The sequence below is a fragment of the Pleurodeles waltl genome, chromosome 10 (genome assembly GCF_031143425.1).
Source record: "Pleurodeles waltl isolate 20211129_DDA chromosome 10, aPleWal1.hap1.20221129, whole genome shotgun sequence".
NCBI classification, from domain to species: domain Eukaryota; kingdom Metazoa; phylum Chordata; class Amphibia; order Caudata; family Salamandridae; genus Pleurodeles; species Pleurodeles waltl.
Genome location: NC_090449.1, coordinates 410,713,940 through 410,726,131, shown reverse-complemented (window position 1 = coordinate 410,726,131; position 12,192 = coordinate 410,713,940).

Genomic DNA, 12,192 nt, shown 5'->3' with positions numbered 1-12,192 from the left:
GAGGACCAGTTTCTCTATGACCATAGTCACACTGGCACCAGTGTCCCTGTAGGCCTGAACCTCAACACCATTTATTAGGGGTAGCTGCTTGTACTTATCCATATTAAGGGGACAAGCAACCAAGGTGGCTAAATCAATAGCCCCCTCAGAGACTAACACAGCCTCTGTGGCCTCCCTAACAAGGCCAACCCCAACTAAGTTACCAATAGTGAGCCCAGCTACTCCCTTGGATTGGCTATTAGTAGGTTTGCTCCCACCACCACTGCTATTAGTAGGGACACTAGGGGTAGCAGTAGGGGTTGTAGTGGTAGGAGCGTTGGTGCTTTTCTTTGGACAACTGGGATCTGTTGTCCAATGGCCTTTTATCTTACATAAATAGCACCATGGTTTCTTTTCCTTGTTCTGATTAAAAGAGGATTTGGGCCCACCACCCCCACCAGAGTGTTTTTGTGGGCCTGATGAAGACTCATTTTTAGATTTGTCCCCACCCTTGTCAGAAGACTTACCATCCTTCTTTTTGTTGCCATCTTTGTCACCCCCTGTATGAACTTTTCTGTTCACCCTTGTTCTGACCCATTTGTCTGCCTTCTTTCCCAATTCTTGGGGAGAGGTCAGATCAGAGTCCACCAAGTACTGGTGCAACAAATCAGACACACAATTATTAAGAATATGCTCTCTCAGGATTAAGTTATACAGGCTGTCATAATCAGTAACTTTACTGCCATGTAACCACCCCTCCAAGGCCTTCACTGAATGGTCAATGAAATCAACCCAGTCTTGTGAAGACTCCTTTTTGGTCTCTCTGAACTTTATCCTGTATTGTTCAGTGGTTAAGCCATAACCATCCAGGAGTGCATTCTTAAGAACATGGAAATTATTGGCATCACTTTCTTTCACAGTAAGGAGCCTATCCCTACCTTTTCCACTAAAAGATAGCCATAGGATAGCAGCCCACTGCTTTTGAGGGACATCCTGTACAACACAGGCCCTCTCAAGTGCAGCAAACCACTTGTTAATGTCATCCCCCTCCTTATAAGGGGGAACTATCTTGTGCAGATTCCTGTAATCATGCTCTTTTGCAGGATGATTATGGGGAATACTGCTGCTGCCACCATGGGTATCTAAACCCAACTTCTGTCTTTCCGTCTTTAGTTCAAAGACTGTCTATCCAAATCCAGCTGTTGCTTTTTAAGCTTCAGTCTGGTTTGTTCCACCCTCAACTTATTGAGTTCCCTCTCTAACATTCTGTCCTCAGGGTTGGTGGGAGGGACATTTCTAGATATAGAGGTATGATGGGAATGAACAGAAGGAGACCTGTCCCTTACAGAGGGCACCCTAACAGCTTGGCTAACAGAAACATCAGTACCACTGTGGTGTGAATAAATGCTTTTGCTATGATGTGAGACAACACTATTTGTATGGTGTGGCTCTTCATCATTACCAACTATGCTAGACTGTCTTGTAATGGGAAGGCTAAGAAGTTTCTTTCCTGAACCTTTACCTGGGGGAGTCCCTGGATCAGATTGAGAACCATTAGCTACTTTTTCAACAGATGGGGCACTTTTAGCCTTATCTTGTTCTCTAAGCATGTTAAGTAACAGTTCCAAGGAAGGATTTTTCTCTACACTCAAACCTCTCTCTATGCAGAGACTCCTTGCTCCTTACCAGCTAAGGTGATCATATGCAAGTTTGGACAGATCAACATTTTGGCCTGTGCCAGACATTTTTAGAGAGAGTTAAAGTGATAGAAAAAGATAAAAAAGTTTGTCAGAGCTTTTAGAAAGACAGAGAAAAAAACTTTTAAAACTTTTAAGAACTTTTTAGAAAGTTAGAAGTACTTTTCAGCACTTAGAAAAGAGTGAAAAGAGGAAATGCTAAACTTTTTGGCTATGTGTATATACACTGACCTTGTTTTGTATATTTTTCTCTTATGAAAAGTTCAATGACAAGAGTGGTAAGTAGTGTCAAAGCACTTATCCCACCACTGCACAACCAATGTAGGAGGCTGGACTGGCTTGTAGTGAGTACCAAGGGGTACTTGCACCTTGCACCAGGCCCAGTTATCCCTTATTAGTGTATAGGGTGTCTAGCAGCTTAGGCTGATAGATAATGGTAGCTTAGCAGAGCAGCTTAGGCTGAACTAGGAGACGTGTGAAGCTACTACAGTACCACAAGTGTCACTTGCACAATATCATAAGAAAACACAATACACAGTTATACTAAAAATAAAGGTACTTTATTTTTATGACAATATGCCAAAGTATCTTAGAGTGTACCCTCAGTGAGAGGATAGGAAATATACACAAGATATATATACACAATAGCAAAAATATGCAGTATAGTCTTAGAAAACAGTGCAAACAATGTATAGTTACAATAGGATGCAATGGGAAAACATAGGGATAGGGGCAACACAAACCATATACTCCAAAAGTGGAATGCGAACCACGAATGGACCCCAAACCTATGTGACCTTGTAGAGAGTCGCTGGGACTATTAGAAAATAGTGAGAGTTAGAAAAATAACCCTCCCCAAGACCCTGAAAAGTGAGTGCAAAGTGCACTAAAGTTCCCCTAAGGACAAAGAAGTCGTGTTAGAGGAATAATGCAGGAAAGACACAAACCAACAATGCAACAATGCTGGATTTCCAATCTGGGGTACCTGTGGAACAAGGGGACCAAGTCCAAAAGTCACGAGCAAGTCGGAGATGGGCAGATGCCCAGGAAATGCCAGGTGCGGGTGCAAAGAAGCTTCTACTGGACAGAAGAAGCTGCGGTTTCTGCAGGAACGCAAAGGGCTAGAGACTTTCCCTTTGGAGGACTGATCCCTCTCGCCTTGTAGAGTCGTGCAGAAGTGTTTTCCCGCCAAAAGAACGCCAACAAGCCTTGCTAGCTGCAAATCGTGTGGTTAGCGTTTTTGGATGCTGCTGTGGCCCAGGAGGGACCAGGAGGTCGCAAATTGGACCAGGAGAGAGAAGGGACGTCGAGCAAGACAAGAAGCCCTCTCAGCAGCAGGTAGCACCCGAAGAAGTGCCAGAAACAGGCACTACGAGGATGCGTGAAACGGTGCTCACCCGAAGTTACACAAAGGAGTCCCACGTCGCCGGAGACCAACTTAGAAAGTCGTGCAATGCAGGTTAGAGTGCCGTGGACCCAGGCTTGGCTGTGCACAAAGGATTTCCGCCGGAAGTGCACAGGGGCCGGAGTAGCTGCAAAAGTCGCGGTTTCCAGCAATGCAGTCTAGCGAGGTGAGGCAAGGACTTACCTCCACCAAACTTGGACTGAAGAGTCACTGGACTGTGGGAGTCACTTGGACAGAGTTGCTTGATTCGAGGGACCTCGCTCGTCGTGCTGAGAGGAGACCCAAGGGACCGGTAATGCAGCTTTTTGGTGCCTGCGGTTGCAGGGGGAAGATTCCGTCGACCCACGGGAGATTTCCTCGGAGCTTCTAGTGCAGAGAGGAGGCAGACTACCCCCACAGCATGCACCACCAGGAAAACAGTCGAGAAGGCGGCAGGATCAGCGTTACAGAGTTGCAGTAGTCGTCTTTGCTACTATGTTGCAGGTTTGCAGGCTTCCAGCGCAGTCAGCAGTCGATTCCTTGGCAGAAGGTGAAGAGAGAGATGCAGAGGAACTCGGATGAGCTTTTGCATTCGTTATCTAAAGTTTCCCCAGAGACAGAGACCCTAAATAGCCAGAAAAGAGGGTTTGGCTACCTAGGAGAGAGGATAGGCTAGCAACACCTGAAGGAGCCTATCACAAGGAGTCTCTGACGTCACCTGGTGGCACTGGCCACTCAGAGCAGTCCAGTGTGCCAGCAGCACCTCTGTTTCCAAGATGGCAGAGGTCTGGAGCACACTGGAAGAGCTCTGGACACCTCCCAGGGGAGGTGCAGGTCAGGGGAGTGGTCACTCCCCTTTCCTTTGTCCAGTTTCGCGCCAGAGCAGGGCTAAGGGGTCCCCTGAACCGGTGTAGACTGGCTTATGCAGAATTGGGCACATCTGTGCCCAAGAAAGCATTTCCAGAGGCTGGGGGAGGCTACTCCTCCCCTGCCTTCACACCATTTTCCAAAGGGAGAGGGTGTAACACCCTCTCTCAGAGGAATTTCTTTGTTCTGCCATCCTGGGCCAGGCCTGGCTGGACCCCAGGAGGGCAGATGCCTGTCTGAGGGGTTGGCAGCAGCAGCAGCTGCAGTGAAACCCCTGGAAGGGCAGTTTGGCAGTACCAGGGTCTGTGCTACAGACCACTGGGATCATGGGATTGTGCCAACTATGCCAGGATGGCATAGAGGGGGCAATTCCATGATCATAGACATGTTACATGGCCATATTCGGAGTTACCATTGTGAAGCTACATATTGGTAGTGACCTATATGTAGTGCACGCGTGTAATGGTGTCCCCGCACTCACAAAGTCCGGGGAATTGGCCCTGAACAATGTGGGGGCACCTTGGCTAGAGCCCGGGTGCCCTCACACTAAGTAACTTTGCACCTAACCTTTACCAGGTAAAGGTTAGACATATAGGTGACTTATAAGTTACTTAAGTGCAGTGTAAAATGGCTGTGAAATAACGTGGACGTTATTTCACTCAGGCTGCAGTGACAGGCCTGTGTAAGAATTGTCAGAGCTCCCTATGGGTGGCAAAAGAAATGCTGCAGCCCATAGGGATCTCCTGGAACCCCAATACCCTGGGTACCTCAGTACCATATACTAGGGAATTATAAGGTTGTTCCAGTAAGCCAATGTAAATTGGTAAAATTGGTCACTTGCCTGTTAGTGACAATTTGGAAAGAAATGAGAGAGCATAACCACTGAGGTTCTTATTAGCAGAGCCTCAGTGAGACAGTTAGTCACTACACAGGTAACACATTCAGGCACACTTATGAGCACTGGGGCCCTGGGTTACCAGGGTCCCAGTGACACATACAACTAAAACAACATAAATACAGTGAAAAATGGGGGTAACATGCCAGGCAAGATGGTACTTTCCTACACCTGCGTTTGTGTATCTTCGGAGGGGGCGTCACAGACACACTGGGAGAGGACACAGGAGACGTGTAAATGGTAGTGGGGGTGGTGAGTGCACGTGAGCGGGGTGTGGTGGTGGGTGTGCTGGTGCGGGACGTAGTGGCTGTAGTGGTAGTGCATGCAGGTGTGAGTGTAGACGAGACTGGGAGGGAGGATGGAGACGAGGAGGAGGGGGACACAATGGAGGCAGTGGATGTTGTTGTCTCTGTATGTGTGTGATGCTTGTGTGAGTGCCTGTGGGATGTGTGGTGCTTATGTTTGCCTGAGCTTCCCTTGTGTGGTGAGGTGTGTGCAGGCTGGTCTGATGGTGTGCCTGGGATAAGCAGAGGTAGAGGGGATTGGGTCTGGGTGGAGGAAGTTGGAGGGGGGAGGCTAGACACAGGGACAATGGCTGCCATCAGTGCTGAGGCCAGAGTTTGAATGGTACGATGAAGGGCAGCCTGACCAGAATGAATGCCCTCCAGGAATGCATTTGTGTGTTGCAACTCCCTTTCTACACCCTGGATGGCATTCAAAATGGTAGACTGCCCAGCAGTGAGTGACTTGAGGAGGTCAATGGCCTCCTCACTGAGGGCAGCAGAGGTGACAGGGGCAGGGGCTGAGGTGCCTGGGGCAAAGGTGATACCAACCCTCCTGGGAGAGCAGGCACGGGGCGAAGGCTGAGGGGCTGCTGGGAGGGCGGTGCTGGTAGGGGGACGTGGCGGCTGTACCTGTTGAAGTGGGGGGCACAAATGTTGCCGCCACCACAAGGGAGCTCCCATCGGAGCACGAGTCCATGTCGCTGGTTGCAGATCCATTGACCGCCGTGGTGCTCCCCTCGCCCTCCGTCCCACTGGTGTATTCAGAGTCCGTAGTGTGGGCCTCCATGCCCATGTGGGATGCAGCACCCTCGTGCTCCGGTGCCACTGTACCTCCGCCTGATGATGCTAATGCACACAAGAACAGGGAGACCGCAAAAAAAAGGCAGGGGGAAACAGAAGAAAGACAGGTTGAGGGCATGGCTTACCGCTACCGTTGGCGGACAATACAGACACAGCAGCCCCCTGCACCACGTCGTGCTGTTGGGCTCTATAGTGCAATTCCTGGGAAATGGCCTACAAGGCTATGGACGACATATGCACACATAGATGACACAGGGGCATGAATAGCTGTACTTGGCACTCTACAGAGGTGGTGTGGGGGGGCCACAGGGCCATGCCTTACGAATGGGCCTAGCCTACGGAACTCGCCCTGGCCTAGGGGAGCCCACAGCCCTCCTCCCCTACCCCGACACCTTCACTGCACGCAAAGTCAGCTGAATTACAGTGTACTCACCCCCTTGTGTCTGCTGTGATGCCCTCAAGCGCCCACCCAAGTCAGGGTAGGCCAACGACAGGATCCGGAACATAAGGGGGGTCATGGTTCGACGGGTACCCCTCCCACGTTGGGAGGCCATCCCCAGCTGAGCCTCCACTGTCTTCTTGCTCCAGCGGCGAATGTCCTCCCATCTCTTCCAGCAGTTGGTGCTCTGTCTGTGGTGGACCCTCAGGGTCTGGACGTCCTTGGCGATGGCACGCCAAATATCCTTCTTCTGGTGGACGCTGACCTACATGAAATGTACAGGGGAAGAAGAGAAGTCATTACCAACTGCACCGTCAAAGTGAGTGGCCCACATCCCTACCCTTGCCACGTGGCACATGCATTCACCGTCTTTCATGCACGCAGAACTCTGCCCCCTTCCTTCTTACAACCAGCCCTCTCCACACAGGCATAGCCCATACAACATGCTCCCTGTGTACTTACCTGTTGGTCTGGAGGACCGTAGAGTAGCGTGTACTGGGGGAGGACCCCGTCGACGAGCTTCTCCAACTCCTCTGCAGTGAAGGCAGGGGCCCTTGCAGCATTGCGCCGCGGTCTTCGACTGCCTACCGCGACAGTGTACAACGCCAGCGCAGTTACCTCACATCCCATTGTCCCGCTTTAGAGGTCAGGCAGCCGCCATTTCAGGGGCCCACATGTCCTAATTACCAACTGCGTCACACATACCTAGGCCTACTCTCAAAACACATACAGGCCAGATTTTGTGTATGATTGGTGTACTGTGTAGGCTGTGGGTACATTCCTCTGAGTTGTTTGACTCTGTGCTCGCTGTTGTCCTTCATAGACACCGTCCTCTGGGACATGTGAGGAGATGGCGGAATCCTCCGGTGTACCGACCTCTGGTTGACCTGTCGACAATGGAGGAAAGATATTTGATAATCACCTACATGTTTGACCGTGCCACAATCCAGGAACTGTGTACCCAGTTGGAGCCAGACCTGATGTCAGCAATCAGCCATCCCACAGGAATCCCCCCTCAAGTGCAGGTACTGTCAGTGCTCCATTTCCTTGCAAGTGGGTCTTTTCAAACAACAGTGGCCATAGCATCAGGGATGTCCCAGCCAATGTTTTCCAACGTTTTGTCCAGAGTGTTGTCTGCCCTGCTGAAACACATGCGGAGCTACATCGTTTTCCCTCAGGTGGAGGATTTGCCTACAGTGAAAGGTGACTTCTATGCCATTGGACATATCCCCAACATTATAGGTGCCGTTGATGGGACCCATGTGGCTTTGGTCCCCCCCACAGGAGTGAACAGGTGTACAGGAACCGGAAGAGTTATCATTCCATGAATGTACAGATGGTATGTTTGGCAGACCAGTACATCTCCCATGTGAATGCCATGTTCCCTGGCTCAGTGCATGACGCCTACATCATGCGGAATAGCAGCATCCCTTATTTGATGGGTCAACTACAGAGGCACCGGGTGTGGCTATTAGGGGACTCTGGTTACCCCAAGCTGTCATTGCTACTGACCCCAGTGAGGAATCCCAGGACCAGGGCAGAGGAACGCTACAATGAGGCCCATGGGCGGACTAGGAGGGTGATCGAATGCACCTTCGGCCTCCTGAAGGCCAGGTTTAGGTGCCTACATATGACAGGTCGATCCCTATTCTACTCACCAAAGAATGTGTGTCAGATCATCATGGCCTGCTGTATGCTTCATAATTTGGCTTTGCGACAACAGGTGCCTTTTCTGCAGGAGGATGGTCCAGATGGCGGCATTGTGGCAGCTGTGGAGCCTGTGGACAGTGATGAGGAGGAAGCAGAGGAAGAAGACATTGACAACAGGGACTCAGTCATCCAGCAATATTTCCAATGAAACACAGGTGAGAATACATTCCTGCCTACTACAAGTACCTTTTTCACGTCTACCTCTATCCTGTCTGTCGATTTCACCCAGTGTATGGTCATTGAGTTGTCACTTTCCCTTACGGTTTCACAGGTGTGGGTTCCAACGTATGTCATCTGCTTAGATTCCTCATGGACTAGAGCTTTGTGACATAGGTATGTTGACATTACTCTTTCCTGGAAATGTTGTTACTGTAATTGCAAATACACTATTTCAAAATCACAAACAGACTCCAGATCTTTTGGTGCTTTAGGTGTGTTTATTGACATACAAAATATTGGAGGGGGAAGTTAAATGGTGAGGGGTGATGGCGGAGGAATGTCCATGGCAGAGTCCAGTCTATTTGTCTCATAGGTGCATTGCCCATATGGGCATGGGAAATGGAGCTGGGGCAGTTCCAATATGGACAGGGTGACAAAGTGGGACAGTGGGTTGACATTCAGGGTGGTCTCATTTCTTGGCGGGGTTCTTGGCATTGTGATCTGTCTTGTTCCTGGATCTCAGGGACCGCTTGCGGGGTGGTTCTCCCTCTGCAGGGGGTGGGGTGCTGGTGTGGTGGTCCTGTGGCTGTGCCTCTTATCCACTAGCGCTGGCGGAGGTGGTTGGCAGCTCATCGTCCATGCTAGTGTCAGGGGCACCTTGGAGTACCACAGTGTCCCTCCTGGTGTTGAGTATTTCCTTCAGCACCCCTAAGATGGTGCCCAAGGTAGAGCTGATGGTTCTGAGTTCCTCCCTGAACCTCAAATACTGTTCTTCCTGCATGCACTGGGTCTCCTGAAACTTGGCCAGGACCGTTGCCATCGTCTCCTGGGAGTGGTGGTATGCTCCCATGATGGAGGAGAGGGCCTCGTGGAGAGTGGGTTCCCCTGGCCTGTCCGCCCCCTGTCGCACAGCAGCCCTCCCAGTTCCCCTGTGTTCCTGGGCCTCCGTCCCCTGGACCGTGTGCCCACTGCCCCCAGGTCCCTGTTGTTGTTGGGGTGGTGGGTTATCCTGGGTTCCGTGTAGTGGTGGACACACACCTGATGTGTCCTGGGGATGGAGGTATGGACCCGCTGGGTGGGTGCTGTGCTGGTGTTACCAGAGGGTGGAAGGTCTGTGGTGGCCTGTGCCTGTGTGACGGGAACCGACTGTCCCAAAGCACACAATGGGCAAGGCTGGTCATCTGGATCCAGTTGGACAGAGCTGCTGTCATCACTGTGGGCCTCTTCTGTGAGTGGGGTGGAGATGTCTGGACCCTCCTATCTGGTGACATTGGGTAGTGGTCCTGCAGGGGTGGAAAAGCATAATTATTGCATCTGTGTGTGTCATGGTGGGCAATGGGTGGGTGACCCCAGTGCTTGCATTCCTATGTGGGGACATGTGTGATGCTGGTTTAGGGGGGTGTATGGGTATGTGCAGTGGGCGTGCTTGAGTGATGGTGGTAACATTGGTGGTAAAACCCGCTTACCGCCGTGCAGAAGACCGCCAACACACCGCCGCGGCCGCGGAATTCCGCCACAGCTATTATGACCCACATCTCGGAATCCGCCAAAAGTCAGACACCCACACAAGTCCGCCACACCAAAGGTCAGTGATAAACTGGCAAAAACAAAACCGACACCGTCACGCCAACAGAAATACGCCCACACTGTCACGACACACGAATCCACGCGGCGGTCTTTCATTCGCGGTATTCCATTGGCGGTACACACCGCCGCGCTCAAAATACACACACTCTTACAAAGCATCCCCACATTGGACAATTCAAAATACACACACCTGAGACACATACACACACCACTCCCACACACCCATTACAATATAAAAGACACACCCACATCACCCACAAACCCCCACAACAAAAAATTCAGAAAGAAGGCCAGAGAGAGAGCACCACCAGCGAGAACAACAGCATCCACAGGCACACAACACCATCACCTACACAACTTCCACACACCACACCACTACATATCACCACACTTATCACCACACACATCACCTACACCACCCCATGGCACGGCAAAGACACCCCAGGTTCTCTGAGGAGGAGCTCAGGGTCATGGTGGAGAAAATCGTCCGGGTAGAGCCACAGCTATTCGGAGCACAGGTGCAGCACACCTCCATAGCTAGGAAGATGGAGCTATGGCGCAGAATAGTGGACAGGGTCAACGCAGTGGGACAACACCCAAGAAATCGGGATGACATCAGGAAGAGGTGGAACGACCTACGGGGGAAGGTGCGTTCCTTGGTCTCAAGACACCACCTGGCGGTTCAGCGGACTGGCAGCGGACCCCCACCTCCTCCCCCACAACTAACAACATGGGAGGAGCAGGTCTTGGCGATTCTGCATCCTGAGGGCCTCGCAGGAGTAGGTGGAGGAATGGACTCTGGTATGTCAAATCTTAACTATTACATCCCCCATCCTACCTGCATGCCAGCACATACCTCCACCTTCACCCTCACCCCCATCACTCTAACTCCTCACAAATGTCCCTACATCACAAACCACACATCCTAACACCAAGCCCTGCATGGAACAACAAAGCATGGACATCCATCACCAAAGCATGGCCACTGCACATACCCATACACCCCCCTAAACCACCATCACACAAGCTCCCACACAGGAATGCTAGCACTGGGGTACACGGTCACCCACCCATCGCACACCATTACACACACAGATTTAACAAACATCCTTTTATACCCCTGCAGGACCCCTACCCAACGTCACCGGACAGGAGGGTCCACACATGTCCACAACACCAACAGAAGAGGCCCACAGTGATGACAGCACCTCTGTCCAACTGGATCTAGATGACCAGCCCGGACCATCGGGGACCTCTGGACAGTCGGTTCCCCTCACACAGGCACAGGCCACCACAGACCTTCCCCCCTCTGGAAACACCAGCACAGCACCCAACCAGCAGGCCCATACCTCCGTCCCCAGGACACATAAATCAGCTGTGTGTCCACCACTACACGGAACCCAGGATAACCCACCACCCCAACAACAACAGGGACCTGGGGGCAGTGGAAGTGGGCACACGGTCCAGGGGACGGAGGCACTGGAACACAGGGGAACTGGGAGGGCTGCCGTGCGACAGGGTGCGGACAGGTCAAGGGAACCCACTCTCCACGAGGCCCTCTCCTCCATCATGGGAGCATACCACCACTCCCAGGAGACGATGGTAACGGCACTGGCCAAGTTTCAGGAGACCCAGCGCATGCAGGAGGAACAGTATATGGGCTTCAGGGAGGAACTCAGAACCATCAGCTCTACCCTGGGCACCATCGTAGGGGTGCTGAAGGAAATACTCAACACCAGGAGGGACACTGTGGCACTACAAGGGGCCCCTGACACTAGCATGGATGATGAACTGCCCACCACCTCCGCCGGCGCTAGTGGACAGGACGCCCCGCCCCAGGACCACCACACCAGCACCCCACCCCCTGCAGAGGGAGAACCACCCCGCAAATGGTCCCTGAGATCCAGGAACAAGACCGAGAACGATACCAAGACCCCCATGAAGAAATGAGACCACCCTGATTGTCATCCTACTGTCCCACTTTGTCAGCCTGTCCATAATTAAACTGCCCCAGCTCCACTTCCTATGCCCATATGGGCAATGCACCTGTGAGACTAATAGACTGGACTCTGCCATGGACACTCCTCCCCCATCACCCCTCACCATTTCACTACCCCCTCCAATTTTGAGCATTTAAATAAACACACCTAAAGCACAAACTGATCTGGAGTCTGTTTGTGATTTCGAAATAGTGTATTTACAATTACAGTGACAAAATGTTTTTGAAATAGTAATGTCAACATACCTATGTCACACAGCTCTAGTCCATGAGGAATCTAAGCAGATGTCACACAGTGGGACCCACATCTGTGAAACCGTAAGGAAAAGTGACAACTCAGTGACCATACACTGGGTGAAAACGACAGTCAGGAGAGAGGTAGTAGTGTTAA